Source organism: Neophocaena asiaeorientalis, unplaced genomic scaffold (genome assembly GCF_003031525.2).
Source record: "Neophocaena asiaeorientalis asiaeorientalis breed wild unplaced genomic scaffold, Neophocaena_asiaeorientalis_V1.1 scaffold581, whole genome shotgun sequence".
NCBI lineage: Eukaryota > Metazoa > Chordata > Mammalia > Artiodactyla > Phocoenidae > Neophocaena > Neophocaena asiaeorientalis.
In genome coordinates, this window is record NW_020172732.1 from 1,884,425 (window position 1) to 1,911,633 (window position 27,209).

The following is a 27,209-nucleotide window of genomic DNA, read 5'->3' on the forward strand; positions in this document are numbered from 1 at the left end:
GCACAAGAGTAATGAGCGGACCAGTTTATTTTCCTACTGTCAGTCTTTTTTTCTTTTAATTGATCAATCCATCGTGTTTGCTTCTCCAGTGATTTCTGAATAAATTGGTAATATGATTTATGCATTGTAATGTGTTCAGGCAAGTAACAGAATAGTTTCCTGGTCAAGCAGGAAAAAGTAGCAACTTTTCCATTTTGTAACCAGGAAAGCTTTGGTGCAGGGTGAGCTAATTTTAAATTAATCATTTATTCCAGGATTCAGCAAACTATAGCCTTGTGCCAGATTTGGCCTGCTGCATTTTTCTGTAAATAAAGTTTTATTGGAACACAAACATACCCATTTATTTACATACTGTCTCTAGCACTTTCGAAATACAAAACCCAGCAGAGTTGATCGGTTGTAACAGAGACATATGGCCCACAAAGCATAAAATTTTTACTGTCTAGCTCTTTCCAGAAAGTTTGCCAAACTTCAACTTACTCCATAGAAGTTAAAGCTTTGAATCAGGTGTGGATTCAAATTCTGCCTTACAGCTTGCTACCTGTGTAGCCTTGAGCAAATTACTTATTACAAAATTGTTTGAGCTTTGATTTCCTTTTTTATAAATGAGGATGATAACACCTACCCCATATGTTTTTCCTGGTGATTATATGGCATAAAATATATAAAGTTTTTAATGTGCTGATTTTTAACCAGTAAGCACTCTGAAAAAGTTAGCTACATATAAAAAATATGTATTTGTACATTATTTTTCCTTTGTGCAAGGTTGAAAGTTAACTTTACTGTGGTACACTCTTACTGTGAAAAAATTGTTTACATGCTTATTGTGTTATATTTTTATCATATGGATACAATTGGTGATATACTCACTATTTCTAACTCTCTGTACTTGATGGCATAAATTTTGTCAACCAAGTTAGTTATTTAGATTTTTCCCATGCTGTAAAAAAGTCAACTGTACAAACCTTAAATTAACTTGCAGTTAAAACATGGCCCTAATTCTTCTGGTAAATGGTGCTTCTGTCATTAGGGTCCCAACATAGTCCTTTGCACGTAATAATTGCTTAATGTTCTGTGGAATAATAATGTTTTGAAGTTATTTATTCAATATCAATGTTCGTTGTATATTGTTATGAAAGTCTAATATCTTCAACCGTATATAATTTTATATAACCCGTAAGTTAGTGGTTAAAAGCCTGGGATTTGGAGCGTCATAATTTTAGTCCCAACTCATTATTAATCTCTCTGAAACTCTTTCCTTAACTATAAACTGAAGACAAAAGCACCTACCTCATTGGATTGTTTATAAGACTAAGTGACATCACGTATATAAAATGCATAGCCTCGTGCCTGCATGGAGCAGATATCCTGCACATGGTGGTTTTATCGTCATGATCATCCTTTCCCTTGTGCCATCCTATTATATAAATCTAAGCTCATCATAAACAATTGTTTTAGTATAATTTTTATGGAGAACATTTCATATACCTCTTGATTCTTTAAAAATTTCTCCAAATCTTGATGCCAATTAGTACTCTAGAAAAGGTAATTTTATGGAGCATTTTTCTCAGTGTTCTGGGTTTCATTCACAGTTCCAGATGGGGGAGACACTGATTTCTGATGTTTTGGTTTTAACAGGATGGATCTTCACTGAAGGGGGCAGAGTTAAAGATGGAAGCATTGATATCTTGTTAGCAATACCTAAACATTCAGATGAAAAAAGATGGAAAGATAAATGAGGGTCTAAGGATATGGTTAAGCTCTCAAAATGGGCCTGAAAAGAAGACTAAAGTTCTCTTTCCTGTCATGTGGAACATCTAGAACTCTGTATGCCTTTGTGTGAATTGGGAATAGCCCTTCCTTTTGGGAAAACACTGGCTTAGAAGCAGGCAGATGACTTAGCGAGGTGAAGGCCTTTGAGCAAAGGAAAAAGGAATCCCTTAATACTTTGTATACAATCTCTCACGGGATGGGAACTCCGTGAGTGGTGCACGGATCAGAAATCAGCCTCTACTTACTATCTTAGGCACTCTTGTGCAGTGCACATATTGTACAATGAAACATGGATGCTTCTGTCACTAAAGTTTCTGAAACTTAGCTTTCCGGCATCCTGACCATTCCTAGCCTAAGCACAAAGCCACGAGAGAAATGATTAGAAGTGGTTTCCAGAGGCCAAAATGAATATGAGTACATTTGCACTCAGCTCATTTTCTGTACTCAAAAATGAATCCGTGACTTGAAGATCTTGTTAGCTACCAATTTGCAGATAAAATTTTTACTTACAACCTATCATATTTTGCATTCATATAGAATGAGACAAAAACTACTTGGCAAAGAGACTTTAGACAGGCCTGCTGACTGCAGGATTCACAAATAAAAAGTATCAACCTGACAGCAAAAGAGGTAGAAAATCTAAAGATACAAGAAATATGAATACAGCAGACTCTATTTAATTGGACAGCAAGCAGCCTTTCACACCAAAGCTCAAACACTACTTACTGTCTTTTCTTCTTGTTGGGAAACCTTTCCTGATCGTCTCTGCTGAAAGTGTTGTCTTCTATAGCTATTTCTATTGGTTTTTCTCTTATTTCACTTTTATTTTCACAACCTACAGTGATATTATAGTTATTCATATATGGTTATTCATTGTATTTATAGCTTCAAGAGAATAGCATGTCTTGATGTACGTTTAATTCAGGATGTCTTGTCCATGCCTTGGACAGAGGACACTCTCAATAAATCTTAACTGAACGAGTGAATGGGTAAACATCAGAATATGTAAAATTATTCAGAAGGCATGTGAATGGAAAGGGTTTGGGCATTGACTATATTCTATTTTTTTAAAATATTTTTCTCTTCTTGAAATATTCATTTCAAATACCCTGTCTGGAGTTTAGTTTTGAGTTACTGGTACAAAACAATTCTATAATTGACAAAGCAGATACAAGGCAAATCAACCTGCATGTGTAGAGGAATTGGATAAAGTTTGTGGTGTGATGCTGCAGGGCTTGGGATGAGGGGAGACTTGTGCTTATAGTCAGGAGAGGACTGTTAAAGCTATTAAGGCCGAGAAAAAATCTTCTGACCATAATGTTAAAGGAGAATTAACTTGATAGTTTACAATGAAAGAAGATAGAGAACTACTTAGAAGATACATTAGTCTGTATGAAGTTCCAACTGTGAGCAAAGAAACCCCCCAAATAACAGTTATTCTAGAGGAAAGAAGTTAATTTTTCTCACAGGTCTGCATCTGGAAATGGGCACTGCCTGGTGTCTTGGACCCAAGCTCCTTTCCTGTTGTTGCTCTTCAATGTGGGAGCTCCATTCCGTGCATCACTTCAGGGCCTGGGGGACACTAACTTCAGCTGTCAGAGCTTATTCCAGCTGCCAGGAAGGAGAAAAGAGAAGGGAAGGGCAACCTTCTTCCTTTTAATGATAATTTCTAGAAAGTTACACTTACAGCTTATATTTCATTATCCAGAGCTTAGTAGTACAACTAGCTACAAATGAGGCTGAGAAATGTTATTTTTATTCTAGACAAATAGCTAAAAGTATTCGCTTCTGTTATTCAAAAAGAAAGGAATAATGGATATCAGACCTTATTAACAGAGTTTTTAATGGTGAGGGTTTTTTAATATTCTAGGAAATATGGAGAGAAAGCCATAAGCTAGTGTAAGTAGAACTCTTCTTAGAAGATAAGTCATGCATGCATTCAGTTATTCAACAAGCATTTATTGAGAGTTGTCCTGAGAGCCTAGAGTAGTTCAAGGTGTAAAGGGAGTTATCGGTGTGAGTCAGTGATCAAAGCTGTGAGATCAGCTGTGATGGTCAGGGAGAGAGTGTAAAGGCCTGGCACAAGACCCCTGAGGAGCATCAGAAGGAACCTTTAAGAGCAGTGTCCAGGCAGTGCGGGAGAGGTGGAGCATTTAACCTTAGGTAGGATGAAAAGCACCTCTTCCAGTTTCACAAGAGACACTAAAAACCTTAGGCCTGTGGACAGCTCAGAGAGAGCCCAGCACCTTCACTCTTCTGCCCCATCAGCCTTATAATAACTTCTTTTCTGTTCCATTCTGGCCTTAACCATCATTTTATGTGTATGTTATAGATTTAAAACTTTGGAAATAAGAGTAGGGAAGAGTCTACGGTATAATATTATGTTTCCTCTGCACACTTTCATTATTTGTAGAATGCGACCCAAATATACTTTCTACATAGTACTTGAAGAGCTTTAAGAATAGAATAAAGAGCAGCATACCTTATCCCTTTTTAAAATGTGTGTATTTGCTTGCTTGTACTTATCTATACAAACTAGAAGAGAGTGAAAATTTTGGCCTGTATAGTATGTTTTTTTAAAGCTTTCTTTTTTGTGGTTCTATAATTTATTTTATAATCAGCTGTTAGTCCTCATCCACATTGGCTGTAGATTTTTTTCTTTTTTGGCCCTGCTGCACACAGCCTATTGGATCTTAGTTCCCCAACTATGGATTGAACCCGTGCCCCCTGCATTGGAAGCACGGCGTCTTATCCACTGCACTGCTAGGGAAGTCCCTGGCCTGTATAGTATTTTATATCTCTTGGAGCTATTTCTAAAGGTTTATGATTTTAGTTGAATGTTGTTTATTCTAATATAATGATTTCTAAAGGTAATATGTATTTCATTATTGTTTATTACAGTTTATATTAAGGTATATTAAAAAGCAATATGATTTCTTGTGTGTTCTTGACTATTCTTAAAATAGCCAGTAATATAAAAATGTGACATATTGGCTGATTGAAACTTTCAGAGGAGATTTCTTTGGCATATAGAAAAGATATTTAAATTCTACCTAAGTTGTAATTTGAAAAGAAAATAAGGTAGCATTTACTCTTAATGGAGTTTGTAAGTTAGAGCTAAAAGCAAATCATGTATAAACCCCCTACTTACATACACTACCTGATCATTTGATTATATATCCTTAGAAGCATATAAAAATGAATAGGATATTAGAAAACAATTTTATAATTAAAAAAAATTTAAAAAACCTCTACTCTGTGGCTGCATGTATAAATAGGGTTTTATATCTATGCCTGAGTATTAAAACGTGCTGTGCTGGTGAATTCTTTTTTCCTTTTTTCTTCTTCCGTTTGTTTGTTTGTTGTTTTTTGTTTGTTTTTTGTCTGCTACAAAATCTACATTTGCCTGCTTCTTTGGAAATTAACATTATAGTGTTTTTTATACTTAATTTAATTGTAGTCTTTAAGAAAGCTTTCACTTTCACTTATGACATGGTTGTTCATTTGGATACCTTCATAGATAAGTCATTCATCCTGTTTGGCTGACAATCCCTGCCCCCAGTTCGGTGACTTCCCATTGTAATTGTCTAAGGGTTCTCATGGTCTTGCCCTGATCTCTTTACACATCCCCCGATGTCTTCTGTGCCCCTTACCCTCTGGGTTCCCCCTGTAGTGGTAGTTCCTCCAGAACACCATCCTCTTCCTTGCCTCAGAACCTTTGCACACAGTTTTCCCCTGCCTAATAATACTTTCTCCATTCTCTTAACTCAGACCTTACTTCCTTAAGGAAGACCTCCTTGATGTCCAGTTCAGATACAGATACTTTTACTATACATGCTCTGTGATGCTTTTTCTTTATACCTTTTACCTGAGTTTGTCTTATGATTATTAGATTAATTCTTTCTCTTCCACTAGGTGATAACTTTCCAGGCCGGGTCTCCACTGTCCATCAGCACCTAGCACCATGCTTGTCAAGTGATAAGTATCACTGAAAACTTTTTCGAGTGAGTGAATGAGTAAGCATAATTTTCAGCCTTTATACTTCGTACTGGAGACCTAAGCAAAGTTCACTTTTATATTACTGATTCTAATCAAGAAAAATACATAAATTTAACTCACTCTTATCTTTGGAATTAAAAAACCCATATAGTGTAATCAAAAGCACCTTTTTATATAGAGTCAGAAGATCTGTATTCAAATTTGAGCTCAATCCCTTTCTAGTTGTTGTGCTGTCTCAGTCAAGCCACTTAAACTTTCTGGACTTCAGGTTATTCTTTTTCAATATACACAGCTAATGCCTACCTTGAATATTAGTTTGAGGATTAAATGAAAAAAACATATATGAAGGAGCCTGTTGCAGTGCCTAATATAAAACTCATTCTCAATAAATATTATTTGCATTGGAGTATAATTAGTCGTTATTATCGTCTGTGTTCATCAAAACTGTTTTTGATAGCTCTAAGCTAAAAGTCAAATAATTATTTAAGTGAACCCAGTGGTTCTGAGAGTGCAACCCCCCACCGCCACCCACCCTCCCTCCCCCCCCCGCATGTCAGTCAATGGAACCTTTTTTTTTTCTATTCTTCTATCTCATGGGATAGAATTGGGGACCAGGGAGTTAAGGATTTCAGTTGACCAGGGGCAGAGTAAACCAGTGACAAGGGCAGAAATTGAGGAGTAGAAAGGGCACAGCAGTCTGTGGGCTATAAGTAGCCTTATTTTCATGTGGAAAAATTTCAGATGTGGGACGCTCTGGGATTCTGCAAAGTAAAGAAAGTGGAGTGAAAGTGGGAAGTAGGACCAGGTGTTGTGTTATGCTTCAAATGCATTATCTTACATAGTCCCCCAAACGACTCAAACACGTGGTTACCGTAATAATTTTCACTTTATGCATGAGGTGACTGAGAGAAGTAGGAGGTTAAGCAGCCCAAGGTTTCCCAACTGCAAGTGACAGAAGCAGGATCGGAATGCACAGTCTGATTCCAGAGCCCACACCCTTAGTCACTAGGTTTTATTGCCCAATTTACTGAGGAGGCATTGCTTTGCATAGTCAAGAGTACCAGGGATTTGTACCAGGAGTGTTTGGGAGAGTAACACGGGAAGATGCAAGCTCCCCAGGAGTGCTCACCTGAGAATTCACCCAGGAAACTGTTTTATAGGGTTTAAAGCGCATTTTCAGTGGCCTTTGTACCAGGTCGCTTGGATTTTCTCCTGCCAGTGCCCCATTGTTTTTATTTATTTACTTATTTACTTACTTATTTATTTATTTTGCGGTACGTGGGCCTCTCACTGTTGTGGCCTCTCCATTGCGGAGCACAGGCTCCGGACACGCAGGCTCAGCGGCCACGGCTCACGGGTCCAGCCTCTCCGCGGCATGTGGGATCTTCCCGGACCGGGGCACAAACCCATGTCCCCTGCATCGGCAGGCGGACTCGCAGCCACTGTGCCACCAGGGAAGCCCTGTCTTTATTTTTGAATGATAATCTCTTAGGGCCAAAGAACTCCATCAAGATTTAAGCAAAAGTGAATTGCCAGGAAAGACAAACCTGAGAAAATACTCAGTCTCTCATCCTTAAGTTCTTTGAGGCTGAAAATCAAGTATTAATCATTTAACTGAGTGCTTACTATGTGTCAGATTCCATGATAGGTGTTGGGTACAAAAATGAGTCAAACACAGGTCTGGTTCTCAAGGAGCCCCAGTCCTATGAGGAAGATGAAGTCAGTCAGTTTTCACAGTGGAGGGAGAGCTTTGATAGAGGAAGGCTCAAAGTACCTTGGAAATAAGAAAAGGAAATCCTGCCTGAGGAGTCATAGAATGCTTCTCTGAGCATTGTGCAAAGTCACTAAGGCATGGAAAGACAGAGGAGCCATGATTAGGGTTCATCCTGCAAGGGAGCATGACAGAAAATGGAGCTCCACAGGAGTATTTACTGAGCATTTTCATGTGTTATGGACTACCCTGTGTTAATAAGGCTATCAAAAATATAAGGGGTCATTTTATTTTTAGCTGGCTATACTAAATTAAGAACTCTCCTTTTAGTCCTAAAATCTATTTTTTTAGAATTTTTTTTCTAAACTTTTGATATTTTTTGTTTTACTAATTTTACCTTAAATTATCTCTTAAGAGTTGAACTTCCTGTTCAAGGAAAGATACTTTAACAAGCATTCAGTACCTGCTCTTTATAGGGTTGACTTGACTACACATTAGAAAAAAGTTGAGTATTAGATACATTTTCGTATTACCTTTTAAAGAAACATGGTGGTTTATTATTTATAAAAGAGATAGTGATTTATGTTAAAATATTGACTCTGCCCTTTGCTAGCTAATGTTTTGGGGCAGTTCAATTAATCCCCCCAAGTTTCAGTGCCTCTCATTTCTAGAAAGGACAATCGAAGTATTAAACAAGACCATTTATTTGGAGGTAACTGTCCCTCAAAAGGCAGCATTTGTTATTGTTATAAATTTGAGTTCAGAATTGCTCTTAAGAGATTTTAGATTAGTCTTCAGCAGATGTTTCCTTGCTTGCTTTCCTCCTGTGCCATTGCTTTTGCTTTTCTATTATTCTTGTTTCTTACTCACAGGTCTGTCCCCTCTCATTTATCTTTTATCTTGTGAGAAAGCGATTGCTCAGTGACGTGCAAGATCCCATTCAGGTTCTGACTGTCAGCTGCTTTCAGAGTGTGATCAGTCTAAAGACGAGACACATGAGAACAGACTAGCTACAATGCTTGAAACAGTTCCTTTTTCATGTTATCATCTTCACTGCCTGAAAAAGAGCCCAAAAGATATCAAAGCCCAAGGGGTAAAGTATAAAATGGTGCAGAAATACCAGCACCAGAGAAAGAAACAGGTATCAATTCCTCTGTGGGAAGGAGATGAATGGCAAATGTTGTCAGTTTATTTTGACAGTCTCTGGTATCTTTCCTGTATTTTTATTATAATCATCTTAGCTACCAGTTTTTTAGAACTTAATCTTTTTGGTTTTAAATTTATTTATTTGTTTATTTATTTATTTACTTATGGCTGTGTTGGGTCTTCATTGCTGTGCGCAGGCTTTCTCTAGTTGCGGCAAGCAGGGGCTGCTCTTCCTTGCGGTGCGCGGGCTTCTTACTGCAGTGGCTTCTCTTGTTGTGGCTCGCAGGCTTTAGGGCTCGGGCTCAGTAGTTGTGGCGCATGGGCTTAGTTGTTCTGTGGTATGTGGGATCTTCCCAGACCAGGGATCAAACCTGTGTCCCCTGCATTGGCAGGCGGATTCTTAACCACTGCAACACCGGGGAAATCCTAGAACTTAAATTTTTTTGTTGGCGTCTTCAGGTATGTGGAATACATGCTTCCTTTCATCAGCAGCTTTCCTACAGAATATTTATGTGGTTTCCTTCCTAAATCTCAGGTGTTGTTTTGGCAAATGCAGATCTCCATCACAACATAACTTTGAATAAATTTTCACGGGCTAACTTTTAAAAAAAATAGACTATCTTATTTATTTATTTTTTATTGTGGTAAAAAAGTATTGTGAATAGTGCTGCTATGAACATGGGTATACAAATATCTCTTCAGTACTCTAGTTTAAATCCTTCTGGCAGGAGTGGGATTGCTGGATCATATGGTAGTTTTATTTTTAATTTTTTGAAGAAGCTCCGTACTGTTTTCCATATCGGTTGCTCCATTTTACAGTCCCACCGACAGTGGACAGGCTTCCAACTTATTCACATCCTTGCTGACACTTCTTATTTGTGGTTTTTGATAGTAACCATCCTAATGGGTGTGAAGTGATATTTCATTATAGGTTTGATTTTCAGTCCTCTGAGATTGGTGATGTCGAACATCTTTTCATATGCTCGTAGGCCATTTGTGTATCATCTTTGGAGAAAAGTCTATTCAAGTCCTTTGTCCATTTTTAAACTGGGTTATTTAATTTCTTGTTGTTGGGTTGTAGGAGTTCTTTATATATTCTGGATATGAATCCCTTATCAGATTTATGATTTGCAAATATTTTCTCCCATTTCATAGCTTGCCTTTCCACATTGTTGATTGTGTCCTTTGATGAACAAAAGTTTTAAATTTTGATGCAGTCCCATTTGTCTATTTTTGTTTTTGTTACCTGTGCTTTTGGTGTTATATCCAAGAAGTCATTGACAAGTCCAAAGTCATGAAGCTTTCCCTTGTGTTTTCTTCTAGAAATTTTATAGTTTTTGATTAAATACTTATATATGTATTTGTTTAAGACTTTTTTATTCAGAGCAGTTTTAGGTTCACAGCATAATTGAGCAGGAAGTTAACAGTTACCATATGCTTCCTGCATGACCCATTCCCCCCGCCCTCCACGTACAACTGCCTGCACTATCAACATCCTCCACCAGAGTGATACATTTGTTACAATTGATGAACCTACATTGACATGTCGTTATCACACAAAGTCTGTAATTTACATTAGGGTTCACTCTTGGAGTTGTGCATTCTATGGCTTTGGGCAAATGTATAATGACATGTATCCATCATTATAGTATCATACAGAATAGTTTCACTTCCCTAAAAAGTTCTCTGTGCTCTACACATTTATCTCACCCTCCCCAGTAAGGAGTTAACTTTTAATCAGGAAAATTTTGAACTGTTCAGAAGATACCACCATCAAAGTATTCATTGTCCAAACTGCAGAACTACAAGACACTGATGAAATTTTCAGTCACCTGGTTTAGTAGTCATTGAAGTAAGAATTTAATCAGCACAGTGTTCCCTTTTTGTCAATAAATCTTTGTTAACAAAAGCTTCAAAGCTAAAAACTTTAAGAGCTAAAACTTCTTTACATTATTTTAGAGGATGACACTTTTTTAGGGTAGTTTCACAAGTACTCTTTATTTGATCATTTTAAAGATACTGTGAGACAGTTAAGGCAGGCAAGATTATTTTCATTTAACTCATGACCAGACTGAGGCTGGACAAAGGTAAATGATTCGCCCAAGATTTCATGGTTAGAAAGTAGAGTCCTGGGAATTCCCTGGCGGTCCAGTGGTTAGGACTCCTTGCTTTTGCTGCCAAGGGCCTGGGTTCGATCCCTGGTCAGGGGACTAAGATCCCACAAGCTGTGCGGCACAGCCAAAGGGAAAAAAAAAGAAAGAAAGCAGAGTCCAGGTTCTTAACCCCAGGTCTGATTTTTCCCTCCACTACACCATGTTGCCTCTCATCTTAGACTTGGAAACGAATGTGAATATGCTATCAGCCTATCGCAGAAGTAAGTGAAATCTTTCTGGTGACTGGTTTCTTTGCCTAAACTCTGTTTAAAACATCACAGCAAGGGGCTTCCCTGGTGGCGCAGTGGTTGAGAGTCTGCCTGCCGATGCAGGGGACACGGGTTCGTGCCCCGGTCGGGGAAGATCCCACATGCCGCCGAGTGGCTTGGCCCGTGAGCCATGGCCGCTGAGCCTGCGCATCCGGAGCCTATGCTCCGAAACGGGAGAGGCCACAACAGTGAGAGGCCCGTGTACCGCAAAAAAAAAAAAAAAAAATCACAGCATCTGACGTGCTCTGGGATGAAATTGTTAAACAGAAGTTTTGCTATTGTTTAAAATTACATGAGCAAAATTAATTATGTATAAATCATTATGACAAATTATAGAATTAGTCTTCTTTCTCATAAAACCTCTGAAAGTGTCATGGGATACTATCTTGTCATTATTTAAAAATTAAATATTAAAATATACAATGTACTTTACAACCTTATGCCTGTTACTTAAACTCTCTTAGCCTGTTTATTTTTAAAATAAAGACAATGATAATAATTTTAGAAAGCAACGCTATGTAATTAAAACTGGTTTGTGTGGTACTTTAAGCAGCTCTCCAACTGCAAGAGCTAAGGGAGGAAAGTTACAGCTGGTTAGGAAACAAAACTCAGGTACAATTCCTACTATTGTATTAAACTAGCCACTTTATATATACTCTTTAATTCTATCTTCTCAAATTCGTGGGACAAGTGATTGTTCTTCTTTTAAACATGGGAATGTGAAGTTGAGTGACTTGCAGGTCAACAGATGCAGTGTGGCATCGGTGGAATTCTAACAATACTTGTTTTTTGACTTCACCACGTGAAGATCTTTCTAAAGCTTGTGTACTTTTTTTTTGATTGACTCTGTCTCCATATACCTAAAAGATAGTGTTTCTAATAATATTAAAACATGAATTACCCAAAAAGTTGTTCTCAGCTTAATTTTGGAGTCTTTTATTACAATTTAATTCTTAGGGAAAATAAAACTCTGTGTTTATTAGAAATTTTGATTAACCTAAATAACCTGTTTCTCGACTAATTCAGATAATGAAGAATTTGTAAGTTCGTGTTTCCATAATTTATTCATACGTTTATGCTGCACCTCCTCTGGGCCAGTAACTCTTCGACAAAGCAGGTAGTTTCTCCCCTTATGATAGCAGAGGGCACAAACAATAAACAACTGAAGACACCTACACAAAATACTGTCAACTCTCAGCTAGAATTCCAGTTCTTCCCTGAATCTTGCTCTGATGGTTATTGGAACTAATATGTATGTACAAGGCCCTGGGCAAACATAACCAGATGGTTTCCTAAGCAGGTAAGCAGAGGGAAATTTGCTTCCAAAGTATCAGTTCCTAAGGGGGCCAGGTAAACTTGGCAAATACTATGTTATATCCCTTTTTCTGCATTCTACTACAGTTTGCTTTAATTATTGGAAACCCATTTCCCCCCCTCCAGAAAATATAATTAAACTCTTTAATGCTGTCAGTGCCGCTGTTGATCACCGTGATCTGTTGCCAGTGTGGAGCTTTTGTTGAGCATTATTGCATGACTAGGTAACGACCAAGAAGCAAAATCAGCCCAACTCTAACACAGTTCTACCATGCTATAACCATAATGAACTTGCAACTCTGAGCTTTTATAGTGATTAAAGAACCATATTCTATGTTCTCTTGATATTTAAAATGTACAACAAATGATTGTAAAGAGTGCTTTTTTTTTCTTTTTTTGCGGTACGCGGGCCTCTCACTGTTGTGGCCTCTCCCGTTGTGGAGCACAGGCTCCGGACACGCAGGCCCAGCAGCCATGGCTCACGGGCCCAGCTGCTCCGTGGCATGTGGGATATTCCCGGACCGGGGCACGAACCCGTGTCTCCTGCATCGGCAGGTGGACTCTCAACCAGTGCGCCACCAGGGAAGCCCAAGAGTGCTTTTTTAAAATTAATTTTTATTGGAGTATAGTTGTTTTACAATGTTGTGTTAGTTTTTACTGTATAGCAAAGTGAATCAGCTATACATATACATTTATCCCCTCTTTTTTGGATTTCCTTCCCATTTAGTTTGCCACAGAGCAATGAGTAGAGTTCCTTGTGCTATACAGTAGGTTCTCATTAGTTATCTATTTTTTACATAGTATCAGTGTATATATGTCAATCCCAATCTCCCAATTCATCCCACCCTTCTTTCCCCCGTGTATCCATACGTTTGTTCTCTATGTCTCTGTCTCTATTTCTGCTTTGCAAATAAGATCATCTATACCATTTTTCTAGATTCCACATATATGCGTTAATATACGATATTTGTTTTTCTCTTTCTGACTTAATTCACTCTGTATGGCAGTCTCTAGGTCCATCCCCATCTCTACAAATGAACCAGTTTCGTTCCTTTTTATGGCTGAGTAATATTCCACTGCATATATGTACCACATCTTCTTTATCCATTCTTCTTTTGATGGGCATTTAGGTTGCTTCCCTGTCCTGGCTATTGTAAATAGTGCTGCAGTGAACATTGGGGTGCATGTGTCTCTTTGAATTATGTTTTTCTCTGGGTATATGTCTAGTAGTGGGATTGCTGGGTAATATGGTAGTTCTGTTTTTAGTTTTTTAAGGAACCTCCATACTGTTCTCCTTAGTGGCTGTATCAATTTACATTCCCACCAACAGAGCAAGAGGGTTTCCCTTTTCTCCACACCCTCTCCAGAATTTATTGTTTGTAGACTTATTTTTAAATTACTTTTGGCTTTTCTCAGTGCTGTTTTCAAAATCAAAACATTACTGGTTTGTCTCAAGACTTAGTAAAAATCTAAGGTCAGTAACAAACTCTTTCTATACCTTGTTTTCCAGCATCTCTAAGGGTCATTAAGGCGTTTTGAGCTTGGTTGGAGACTTCTCTTGGTTTTTAGACATTTTTCTTTAATGTGTTTAAGAATTACATAGAGATATGTTTATTAAAAAAAAAGTGATGACTCCTTGGCTGTATCACAAGATTTAGATTTTGTAGATGTGACATGGAGCCCAGTCAGCTGCATTTTATACACAACTACCTTGGGTGATCTGTGGACCACACTTTGGGAAACACTGGTTTGGGTGTAATGGTGCTGTTGCAGAAAGGCCTCACTGGGCATATCCATCAAGACTAATGATGTGTGATACAGCCACTATGGAGAACAGTATGGAGGTTCCTTAAAAAACTAAAAATAGAACTACCATATGACCCAGCAATCCCACTACTGGGCATATACCCTGAGAAAACTATAATTTAAAAAGAGTCATGTACCAAAATGTTCATCACAGCACTGTTTACAATAGCCAGGACATGGAAGCAACCTAAGTGTCCATCAACAGATGAATGGTTAAAGAAGATGTGGCACATATATACCATGGAATATTACTCAGCCATAAGAAGGAACGAAACAGTTATTTGTAGTGAGGTGAATGGACCTAGAGACTGTCATACAGCGTGAAGTAAGTCGCAAAGAGAAAAACAAATACCGTATATGATATGAACCTATATGTTTGAGCATGGGTGCAAATGTAACCATCTTCCTTAATTAGGGTGGATTAACTTTCCTGCAAGCTAATTTCATTTTATATTTTAAGCCTAAAGGTAGTCAGTGAGCGTGCACTTTGCCTTTGTAGATAGATATTTGTCAACTGCCTCTGCCTCCCTGAATGATTGTCTTGCCCCACATCCCTCATTATCGGAGGGATTTAGCAGACTGGTCGGTTTTATCATAGCATGAAATAAGGAATTGGGATGAGATTTGTTAAAATGAGAGGCAAAGATAGCCCACCTACAACTTCAGTTTAAACCTGGCCTAATTGCCCCAGTATCTGAGACTTAGAATAGTGAATCTGACCTAATTAATGAGGACTTTGGATTCCATTCCTGGTTTTGCTGTTTGTTTCCAATTGACCTCTCTCATCCTTGGTGTCCTTGATCATGAATGCCCTGGACTGGTTTGTTTCCTTCTCCAAACTAAATGTGTTTTTTAAGAGTTTAGATAGTGATTACAGAAGTCAGATCTTTCTTTGCCTGCTAGTGATGGAAAGAAACAGCCCAATCATATTTGGAATTTCTTATGCTTTTGATAGTACCTCATTCAATCTTTATTCCTTTCTCTTTTAATTCACCCTTATATCCTTAGCAGGTAGCCTAATGCCTGGCCCAGAGCAGGCATTCAATATATATTTTTTTTAGGAATAAATAGAGTGGAGTCGCTCCTTTCTCTGATTCCTTAAGTTCCCTTTTCTATTCCAGCTGGCACCTTAACCCAGTTTATATCCATTTCCTGTCACTCTTGGGTTGCATAGTAATGGCCTCCTAAATGGTCAGGTTCCCCATTCCTCTCCTCTGAGCCATCCTCCCCAGAGTTGAGTGCTAATTCATCCTCAAAGAGTGTTCAAAGTGTTTCATCCCTCTCTGCCTTATCTAGCAGCAGTTCCAGGCTTACTTCCCCTTCATTCTTGAGCTCCAGGCCGAATTCAGCTGCTCTCTGTTGTTGATACCACAAACCAGCCCATTTAAACTAAATCGTCACCTCCTTGTGCTTCACTCCTTGTCTTCAAGGATCAGACCTTAGTTTCCTTGTTCTTCTTAACCTTCCTTTACCTCAGATATCCAAACAGTTCATAAGCCTTATTGATTTTTTCTTTCGAATTATTTCCTACCACCACATGCGAGCTGAATTCTAATTTTTTCTCCACCATTTTTTTTTTATAGTCTTTCTCTTGGTCTTCCTCTTTTCTCATCTCTCCTCTTCAAGTTGTCCTATGTGTACTGCTGCAAATTAATCTTCCAAAGCCTAGACTATGGCGATTGCCTGTGTGTGTTCTAGGTCTCCCCCTAAATCATCAATTCCAAAAGGACTGAGGCAGGTTTCAGAGTTCACTTCTGTCACTGTACCACATGTGGACACAACATGCTTCTCGATCTTTCTTATGTGGTGGGTAAGTATATGGGATTTGGAGTGAGGCAGACCTGAATCTGAACTCTAGGTCTGCCAATCCCTAAATGCGAGTTTGGGCAAGCTCCATAACCTCCATGATCCTCAGTTTCATCATCTGTAAGATGGGATGATTATACCTTATAGGATTGTTAGGAGGGTTTTATTTTGCTTTTCTTGTGGTTGTGAAAATTTTCAAACATTTGCAAACCTGAAGGAGAGCAGTGAGTGAATTCCTATATATTGTTCTCCTGGACTTAGTAATTAACCAGGTTTTGCTGTAGTATTTGTTTTACCTACCATTTATTTTTCTTTTATTTTTCTTTATTGAAATAGTTTAAAACCATTCTCAGACTTGTTATTTCATTCATACATATACATCTCTAAAAGTACAACCATGATATTGTGCAATGTATATTATACAATTTGTATAATTGTGTATATATACAATACATATACACACAGTATAACCCAATAATTGTTTGGTTTTATCTGATATATAATCCATAATCAAATTTCTTTATTGTCTCAAAATGTAGTTGGCTTGTTCAAATCAGAATTCAAACAAGAGTCTCACATCACATTATTTTATTAAGTCTCTTTTTAAAAACTAAGTTTATTGAAATATATACAAACAGAAAACTGTACCACAGTTTGATGAATTTTCACCCACCAAACAGAACATTGCTACCACCCAGAATCACCTCATGCCCCCCTTTGATTCACTGTTTCTTCTCTCTTCCCCAAAGGTCAACACTGTCACTGTCTTGACTTCTAAAACCATAGATTAGTTTTGCCTGTTTTTAAATTTGATAAAAATGGTATCGTGTGGTGTATACACTTTTCTTTCTTGGTTTCTTTCACTCAACAGTATGTTTCTAATATTCAAACATGTTGTTGCCTATAGCAGTACTTGTTTGTTTTCATTATTGAATAAAGTTCCACTGTATGGATGTGCCACAATTTGTTTATCCAATTTACTGAGAATGGATGTCTTGAGGACTATATTTCATAATACCAGATACACAAAGGGATCAACATAGTGTCTAACAGAGAAAGTTCAATTGATATTAATACGGTGCCTTATGTTTAAAATTTGCTCATTGCATATTGATTCATTTGAATTTTGTTTCATCTAATGGGAAAATTTTCGATTTTCACTATTGAGTATTTTTTTCTCACACTATGGTCTCCTAAGGAAATAATTGTAATGATTCTTGTTCTAATTGACAGCCTGAATTATGTCACTTTAAAATTATGGTTGCTTTCCTTTTCCATTCTTGTATCTAAAATGGATTGAATTTTTGTGAATGAAAGGAAGGAAATGACTTAACTTTTCTGTTTTCCTTCCGAGTTCTGTATATTTTTTGTTTAATTCTAGCCCTGACTCTCACCTGAGATTATTGACTCCAGAGCCGAAGTCTTTGGTTTCAGATCCCTATTTTACCACTCACTAGCTGTGTAACTGCAGGTTACCTATCCTCTCTGTGCCTTTGTTTTCTCTTCTGTAAATTTGGGGATAATAATACCTATATTACAGGGTTTTCATAAAAATTAAATGAGTTAAACTATAGTAAAGTGCTTAGAGCAAGGTCTAGCTGTTATTTTCATGCTTAACTGTAGTTCTCATGTTTTGTGTCTCAGTTATTAATTTCTAACTGTAGGTCCACATGATATTATCAAATTTATATACTGGCAAAAACATCTATATTTAAGAGGAAAGTTTGTTTATTAGTCACGTCAAATATGGTTTCTTTACGCCGACACATTTTCATTATTTTCTTTATTTGGTCTGGAGTTTCACTTGACATTTGCTCCTTCCTGCTAGAGTTCACGTGCTGTTTCTTCTGATTGGTTATGAGGGTTTTTTCCATATGTTTTTACTTCTTAAATCTGCATGTACTAACAGAGAACTGAAAATTGGTTACTGTGTAAGAAAATTAGATTAAGAGATGCTTCTCATAACCTGATTATTTAAAAGTGGAAAGGTTGTATTTAATGTATAAGAAACATATTTAAGTATTTCCTCTGTATTAAATTATTTTGTGTTGTTTGGAAACAGACCAGGTAACTAAATGCTTCTAAAATTGTACTGGATCATTATTCTGGTGCATTGAACATTTGTTATTAAAATACTGGGCAGTGACTTGAATTGTTTCTTTCCTGGGAGAAAGGCTCTGTTACCTAGCAACACCTAATATCCTATGATGATATGAAAACACCCTGAGACCATACTGGAGAAATCTTATTGGCTTTTGTGGACAAGGAAAAATGCTGATGCTTTGATACAGAATTATGAGCAAATTGGGATTCCTTTCTTCAGATAACATTGTCACAGGGCTGGAAAATCCATGTTTAAAGCAAGTGTGCCTATTCAGCTGAATCAAAAGACTCTTCTCTCTCTCTAGTTATTCTAGTCTGATGTTCATTCAGAGGTACTTGAGTAAAGCCTGATGCCAAAAGAAGTGGATTACTTATCTCCTAATCTCTGATTTGTATTTAGAAATGGAAGGCATCTAGGTTATTTGGGATAGGAACTACTACCACATGACTAACACACTGTGGAAGTCAATGAAAGTCAATATAAAGGTTGGCTGTTTGTTACAAATATTCCCAGGAAATACCAGTAACAGGTATGTTACTAAAAGCTAGTACTTACATGATGTGTGTGTGTGTGGAGGGGGGTGGGTGTTTGTGTATAGGAAACAAAGTATGGGTTCTTTGTATTTTTTTTCCCTTAATTTTAGAGAAAAAACTCATTGGCTTCAAATATTATTTTATTATTTTTAATAGTAGTATTATTTTACTCTTTACCCTACCTCTTCAATTTTTTTTAGTGAAATCAAAATTAATAAGTTTTAGGAAAATTGTTCTCTTTATACCTTTTCCCCCCACATATCCTTTTCCTCACTCACTGGTTGCCATGGAAACAACTCCCTGCAGCTCTTAGAGCAAATGCCAGGCAGTGTGGGTTTCCCCTGTAGTGGGATCACATGTCTGAGGCTGTAGAGCAGTTTGTGCTGACTCAGCCATGCACAGGATGACCTCAGCTATGATTTCTCTCTTAAATGCTGAGTGAGCAAACTTGCTTGTGGTGTCTTGATTTTTCCAAATATGAGAGTTCAGGTCTGCTTTCCCCGCACACACTAATTTTGTTTTCCTTCTCCCCTTTTGAAATCTTAGATCACCTTTTTTTTATACCCACAGAGTAGAAGCAATTGGTAATGGAAGTTACGGAAAACATCTGAAATTGGAGAAGGAGAGGTGCAGCCTAGGAGGAAGGGAGATAGAGGGAGAAAGACTGAGATTGAGATTTCAAAGTAATCTATTGTATAGTCAAGATAAATCTCTTATTTAATCCTGAGGTATGATTGTGGAGCCAGATATAATCTCCATATCAGATTAGTTTTGTGTCAGGCATATTTAAAGGCTGCCTTAAATTTGGTATCTGTGAACTTTATGGTTGACTGTCATGTCTGCTGTAGAAAAAAATTTTTGCGTTGCATGGGAGATTAGTCTGTTATTTACAGACCCAGCTGCCCGTGAGAATAATCTAAGGACCTTGTTACAAGGAAAACTTTACCCTGTTTCTAAATTTTCCCCCAGACTTAGTGGCTCAGGATCTGCTGGTGGAGCCCAGTCATGATTCTGTTTTATAGGCTCTAAGGGTAATTTTTAGGTAGCCAGCCTGGCAGGTAATCTAAGGAGACTAAGCCTGGGAACCACTGTTTGAGTTCCCCTAAGTGAACTTATTATTATTTAAAATTCTACCAGTCTAAGAGATAGCTGTGATGTGAGAGTACAAAGCTCTTAGGTTCAGCAGACCTGGCCCAAACACTGGCCAAATCACCTTAACTCTCTGTCAGTCCACTCACCTGCAAAAGGAGGTGTTTACAAAGATGTGGGAAAGATTCAATGACATGATGAACTGCGAAATGTTTTTTCATGTAAGGAGATAAACGATAATATGTGTATTCTAAAGATAGCTTTTTTTACTGAGGGAGAAATTGGAAATCATTTTTGTTCTTTGAGGTGTTATTGGGGAAATTTAACATGATTTGGTAAAGAAAAATTGAACTACAAACTAGAAGATCTTAGTTTCTAGCTATAAATTAGCATTATAGCATTATATTCATTTCTTCAGTCTTATTTTTATTTATAAATTGGGGAGGCGGTGCGTGCTGTAAGAGAAGGTAGCTTTACACGATACCTTAGTTTCTTTCGCTTGATTTAAAAGTCTCTGGTTTTATGATATGGTGAAAACATGGCATTTAATTTATCTGAAGAGCTGGACCTGTCATCTTTTAAGTCCCTTGTAGTTATGGGTTTGAATCAACATTGTAGGATAACTCAAATTCTGAGGCCTGAAAATCATAATACAAATTTAACTGAAAATTAATGATCATATGTGTTACAGAGCATTTGGCATTTTTTGTGTGTGCATGACCACAATCTCCTTTATTACACTTACAAATAAAATACTTGTCCACAACATTTTCTTAAGACTTCATTTTTTTAGAGTAGTTTAGGTTCATAGCAAAATTGAAAAGGAGGTACAGAATTTTCCATATACCCCCTGCCCTACACATACATAGCCTCCACTGTTATAAAAATCTCCCACCAAAGTGGTACATTTGTCACAATTGATTAACCCACATTGACACATCATATTCACCCAAAGTCAGTAGTTTACCTTAGCATTCACTCTTGGTGTTGTATATTCTAAGAGCTTGGAAAAATGTATAATGACATGTATGTATCATTATAGTATCACACAGAGTACTTTCGCTGTTCTAAAAATCCTCTGCACTCTGCATCTACATTATATTGAAACTGGAATGCAAAGTTGTCTCTGTTACTAACATATATTATTATTATTTTTTAACATCTTTATTGGGGTATAATTGCTTTACAATGCTGTGTTAGTTTCTGCTGTATGACAAAGTGAATCAGCTATACGTATACATATATCCCCATATCCCCTCCCTCTTGCGTCTCCCTCCCACCCTCCCTATCCCACCCCTCTAGGTGGTCACAAAGCACCAAGCTGATCTCCCTGTGCTATGCGGCTGCTTCCCACTAGCCATCTGTTTTACATTTGGTAGTGTATATATGTCCATGCCACTCTCACTTCGTCCCAGCTTATGCTTCCCCCTCTCTGTGTCCTCAAGTCCATTCTCTAGGTCTGCGTCTTTATTCCTGTCCTGCCCCTAGGTTCTTCAGAACCTTTTTTTTTTTTTTTAGATTCCATATATGTGTTAGCATACAGTATTTGTTTTTCTCTTTTTGACTTACTTCACTCTGTGTGACAGACTCTCGGTCCATCCACCTCACTGCAAATAACTCAATTTCATTTCTTTTTATGGCTGAGTAATATTCCACTGTATATATGTGGTATCTGGCATTTTTATTGTCTTACTGCTCTTCCTGTTTCATGATGCACCAAAAAAAAAAAAAAAAAGAGAGAGAGAGAGAAAAAAAGAAAATATAAAGTATCAATCTCTTTGCTTTTCAAGTTTCTTCAGTTTAATAGAGTTGATTTTTAAAAGATATTGTATACATCGTCCTAATGGATTTTGTTACTTTTGAATACAAATCCAAAGAAGAAACAAACCATTTTTCTACTTCCTTTAACTGAAAGAATGCATTGTCTTTGAAACAAATTGCATGTGTCTAATGGTTTTAGGTCTCAGATGGCTTTTATGTAGCATTGTTTGGGGTATTGGCAGAAATGTAGGCAGAGCAATTGAAGAAGACCTTAGAAATCATCTGTCTATGCTTCCAACAGGCATATATTGTATATATTAACCACCTAATATATGTCAGGCACTGTTAAGTGCAGAAGACAGCAGTGTGCTACATGTACAAGGAACTTCGTGGAGTTTATATTATAGGATAGGGCAATAGAAAGAAAGCAGAAATCTAAAAAGATACTTTCAGATAGTACTGTGAAGACAGACAAAACTGGGTTTGCATCCTTATATCAGTTTCTAGCTGGGTGACCTTTGGCAAGGTCAGAGTCTTATTTCCCACATCTAGATGCAGTGATGATAATTTCTACCTGATAGGGTGTTTCTTTAGCATCAATGGAGAAAATTTATTGGACGATTTTAGTGCAGTTTCTGCAACTTAGCAGGTCCCCAATAAATTATTACTGAAACTTCATAACTATTCAAGGATACTCAGCTCTTAATTGTTCTAGGATTTGCTTCTTTGCTGAGCTCTGTTCTGTTGAGCTTACCCCCTTCTCCTATTTAAAAAAAAAAAAAAGATAATTTTAAAAGTCAAGGAAAGCTGAATAACCCATGTTTAGGTAAATAAAGTTGGAAGAAGTTGGATGCAGGATTATTGGAAATGTCAGCTAAAATGAGTTTTGAGCATTATGCAGGAGAAGTTATATATGACCAGTAGAATGAGAGTTGGCTAGAATATCTATGATATTCAGTGTAGTTTGCAGACATTAATTGGTTTTCCTGACGACACAGTGAAATGGATGGGTGACTTCAGCTGCTGGTATTTTTCTCATAGTTTTTCTCTCTCTGAATTAGAATTATTGATATGTATGCTTGTCTTCAATGATAGATTTTAAGGTCCTTGGAAACAAATTCAGTAGTGTGCCCTTCACATCACAAGCCTGACATGAATTTGGATTCAATCAATATTTGTTAATTGAAAAGATGGGAAAATGCCAGTGTCATAACAAAACAATTGGCCAGAAAAATAGGGCTGGAGGTTTCAAAAGTTCGGGATAACAAATCTACAACTTAGTCCCTTGGTGGAATGTTGATAAGGGAACCAATTTTTTGAAGGGTCTTTTAAGCCTATAGATAGGGTCTTTTTTTTTTTTTTTTTTAAATAATTGTCGTAAAATATACATAACAAATACACCATTTTAACTACTTTTTTTTTTTTCCGGTACGCGGGCCTCTCACTGTTGTGGCCTCTCCCATTGCGGAGCACAGGCTCCGGATGCGCAGGCTCAGTGGCCATGGCTCACGGGCCCAGCCGCTCCGCGGCACGTGGGATCTTCCCGGACCGGGGCACGAACCCGCGTCCCCTGCATCGGCAGGCGGACTCTCAACCACTGCACCACCAGGGAAGCCCCTTAACTACTTTTAAGCGTACAGTTCAGTGGCATTAAGTACATTCACATTGTTGTGCCACTGTGACCACCATCCACCTCCAAAACATTTTCATCTTCCCAAACTGAAACTATGGAAAGGGTTTTAATTCCACACTTGGCTGGCACACAATTTTAAAGCCACCTCAATGACCTATGAACCATGGGACAGTCACTTGAAACAGTGCTGTTGTTCCTTTGCTCCTCAAGAAGTTGTCCTTGGGACTCCTCAATATAAGTAACTCAAAGAAGAGAATCCGAGGAATAATGATGCTAGAGCCCCTTCCTCTCCTGATTCCCACTGGAGGACTGTGTGCCTGCTTCCTTCATGCCATCATGGGGAACCACTGTTTCCTTTCACAAGTCTCAGTTTTCCTCAAGATAGACAAGGTTAAAGAAGAAAAAAGTAGCTTTGTCACCAATTTTAACTTAAAACCTCAATATAACTAACTGATGAAAATGAAATCATGGTTGTGTTGTTCCCCTAACACTTGGACCCTATGTCCTAGGAATTTTTAGTTAACATCCATTTTAAGGTAACAACCCTATTTTACAAATAAGTTAGTAGAGGTTCAGTATTTGGTCCAAGGAACCAGTGGTGTTAAGTGCCTCAGCTAGGACTTGAACCAAATTCTGACCCTTTAGCCCTTGCTGTTTCTATTCAGCCACAAGAATGCATTGATAGAGATTCACCTTTTGTAGCACAATTTGTGTTGTTCATCATTTGTGATAGAGCCACATTTTACCAAAGGAGGATCCCTCGTGTCATTAATCATTTACATGTCTAAGCAGTTGAATGTATAGTTAATGGCCATAAAGGTTATTTTTTTTCTCTGAAGGTTGAACAAGTCAGACACATTTTGGAACCTGCAAGTCTTTTTATATTAATTTAACACTAAAACCTTTCTCAGCTCATTCTTTTTTTCAGTCCCCAGGGGCAGAAGATTGCACTAAATATAATCCTTCATTACATGTTACCATCATTGGCCATCTGAGAGTCCCTGTTTGGTTTTCTTTGCTCCCTTGTATTCCTGTCTGCTTACACCCAGTATAATTCTAATGTGTTAAATATTTGTGATTTTGTATGTGCGCTTGCAAAATATGTGTTGTGGTTTTTGTGCAGCATGTTAATTTGCATAAATATTATTACATAATGATGTTGACCCCATTCTGTTTTTTCCCCATTTCATTCAGCACTATTTTGAAAATGTCTTTATGTTAATACTAACATTAATTTATTATTAACTATTAATTTATGTCAAACACAAGAGAGCTTTAAAGTTATTTTATTTTATTTATTTATTTTTTTTCGGCACGCGGGCCTCTCACTGTCGCGGCCTCTCCCGCCGCAGAGCACAGGCTCCGGACGCGCAGGCTCAGCAGCCATGGCTCACGGGCCCAGCCGCTCCGCGGCACGCGGGATCCTCCCGGACCGGGGCACGAACCATGCCCCCTGCATCAGCAGGCGGACTCTCAACCACTGTGCCACCAGGGAAGCCCTGAAGTTATTTTTTGTCATTATAGTTTTTCATAGTTTTATTGCACTATGTCCAAAGGCACAGCCTGTATGATATTGATTTTTTTAAGACATATTGAAGTTTCTTTTATGATCCAATACACAGTCTGTTTCTGTAATTGTTCTGTGTGTGCCTCCCCCAAAATGTGTATTTTCTGTCTGTCAGATGTCACAGTCTCTTACATATAGTACCTTGAGCTTACTATGTTGTTAGTCTTCAGTTTCTTTTTTTAAAATCTTTTTCTGCTTTATTATTTTCTGAGAAGGATGCGTTAAAATTTTGTTCTATTTGTTTCCTTAACTGTGGTATCATTTCTTAACCATCTTACCCTATAAATCCTGTAAACAATACAGGTGAAAGTATAACTGCTCTGGTTGAATCTGGGAGAACAGGTCTTAAATCGAGTGTCCCCTCAAGGCCCCATCCCCAGAGTACCTCAAGGCATCTCTGCAGAGTCCCTAAACTGGAATTAAAAAAAAAAAATTATTTATTTACTTTATTTATTTTTGGCTGCATTGGGTCTTTGTTGCTGCACGCAGGCTTTCTCTAGTTGCAGCAAGCGGAGGCTACTCTTCATTGTGCGGGCTTCTCACTGCCGTGGCTTTTCTTGTTGTGGAGCATGGGTTCTAGGTGCGCGGGCTTCAGTAGTGTGGCACACGGGCTCAGTAGTTGTGGCTCACGGGCTCTAGAGCACAGTCTCAGTTGTTGTGGCGCACAGGCTTAGTTACTCCGTGGCATGTGGGATCTTCCCGGACCAGGGCTCGAACCCGTGTCCCCTGCGTTGGCAGGCGGATTCTTTACCACTGCACCACCAGGGAAGCCCTGGAATATTACTTCTGTAAACAAACTGTCAATTAATCTTTTAACCTTGTACTCTTATTTCTTGTCACCCACCCACTAACCCAAACAATTTCAATTCCATTCAAAGCTAGATGGGCTTTCACATTCTCTTCCTCACCCACCTGCATAGATGCTTTTCCCCTTGTCATACATCTACCAGGACTCTTCTTCACATAATCAAACTCTGTACCTTATTCAAAACACTTCTTGTTTATGTAAACAATGAAAACAGTAACTCGAAAAGATATACACACCCCAGTGTTCATAGAAGCATTATTTACAATAGCCAAACAACCTAAGTGTCCATCCATAGATGAATGGGTAAAAGATGTGGTATATATATATATATATATATATATATATATATATATATATATACACACACACACACACACACACACACACACACAGTGGAATACTACTCAGCCATAAAAAAGAAGATCTTGCCATTTGTGACAACACAGGTGGACCTGGAAGGTATTACACCAAGTCAGATAGAGAAAGATAAATACTGTATGATTTCCCATAAATGTGAAATCTAAAAAATAAAACAAATGAACAAACTAAATAAAACAGAAGCAGACTCATAGATACAGAAAATAAACTGGTGGTTGCCAGAGGTGGGTGGTGGTTGGGCAAAATAAGTGAAGGGGATTAAGAGGTACAAACTTCCAGTTATAAGTAAGTCATGGGACGCAATGTACAGCATAGGGAATATGGTCAATAATATTATAATAACTTTGTGTGGTGATAGGTGGTTACCAGACTTATTATGATGATCAATTTGTAATGTATATAAATGTTGAATCACTCTGTTGTACACCTGGAACTAATATAATATTGTATGTCAGCTATACTTTAATTAAAAAAATAAGAGAAAAAAATTCTCAAATTCTGCTTCTTCCATAAAATCTCTTCTAGCCATATCAATTCTTAGAACTCTAAAAGCAATTATTTTTAGTGCAATTAATTTAATGTTTTTTCACTGACCTAATTCACTAATCATTTAGTATTTATTCAGTGACCAGCACTTGTAGTGGTTGGAATTTCTATTTACATAACTGTAGTTGTTTAATATTTGTTGTATTTGTTTGCTTCCCCTATTTTGCTGTGAAAGCATCTTGAGGGTACCATGTGTTTTGTATGCTCTGTTAAGGTACCCACATAGTGGCTTGTTCTTGGTAGTTGACCAACAAATATACTTTGAGTTTATTTACTTCAGTGTTGATATGAATAATTTTATTTCTAATTAGAGGACAGTTTTATTACATTGCAAGTTCTTTGTTTTATTGTATTTTGCTAAATGTGTTCTTTATTATTAATAATAAGCATTATCAGTGAAAGTTCTTTAAGATTCTCTTCAAAATCCTTGTAAAGCCGGCAGATTTAACCTCTTTATAAAATGAGCAGTCATTAAAAAATAAATAAATGAATAAATAAGCAGTCATTTATCATTCTTTCAATATAAATTTATGCATAAAATAGCTTTTATGGGTTTAAATTTATCTACTCTTATAAGGCAATGTTATATCTGGTAAAGTGATGAAATGGACTAGGCTGTCTTCCTTCCCCTACCCCTTAACACTAATTATTCGAGTTAAGTTTTCAACTTGGAAGGTTCCCTCTAAGGACAATGATCTTAAGTCAAGTGTTAGAGCGTAGAGAGTTTCAGGATAGTCACAAGCTACTGCTTGGTTAATCAGCTGATAAGATGATTACATCACACGATGGATTAGTCAGCAAACCTCTGAGCCC

The 27,209-nt window shown here is 37.5% G+C and overlaps 1 protein-coding gene across 6 annotated transcripts in view; it reads left to right on the top strand.

The window, feature by feature from the left end:
- PATJ (PATJ crumbs cell polarity complex component) overlaps positions 1-27,209 on the top strand; it is a 336,033-nt gene that overhangs the window by 169,476 nt on the left and 139,348 nt on the right. The gene's annotated exons all lie outside the window — the stretch shown is intronic.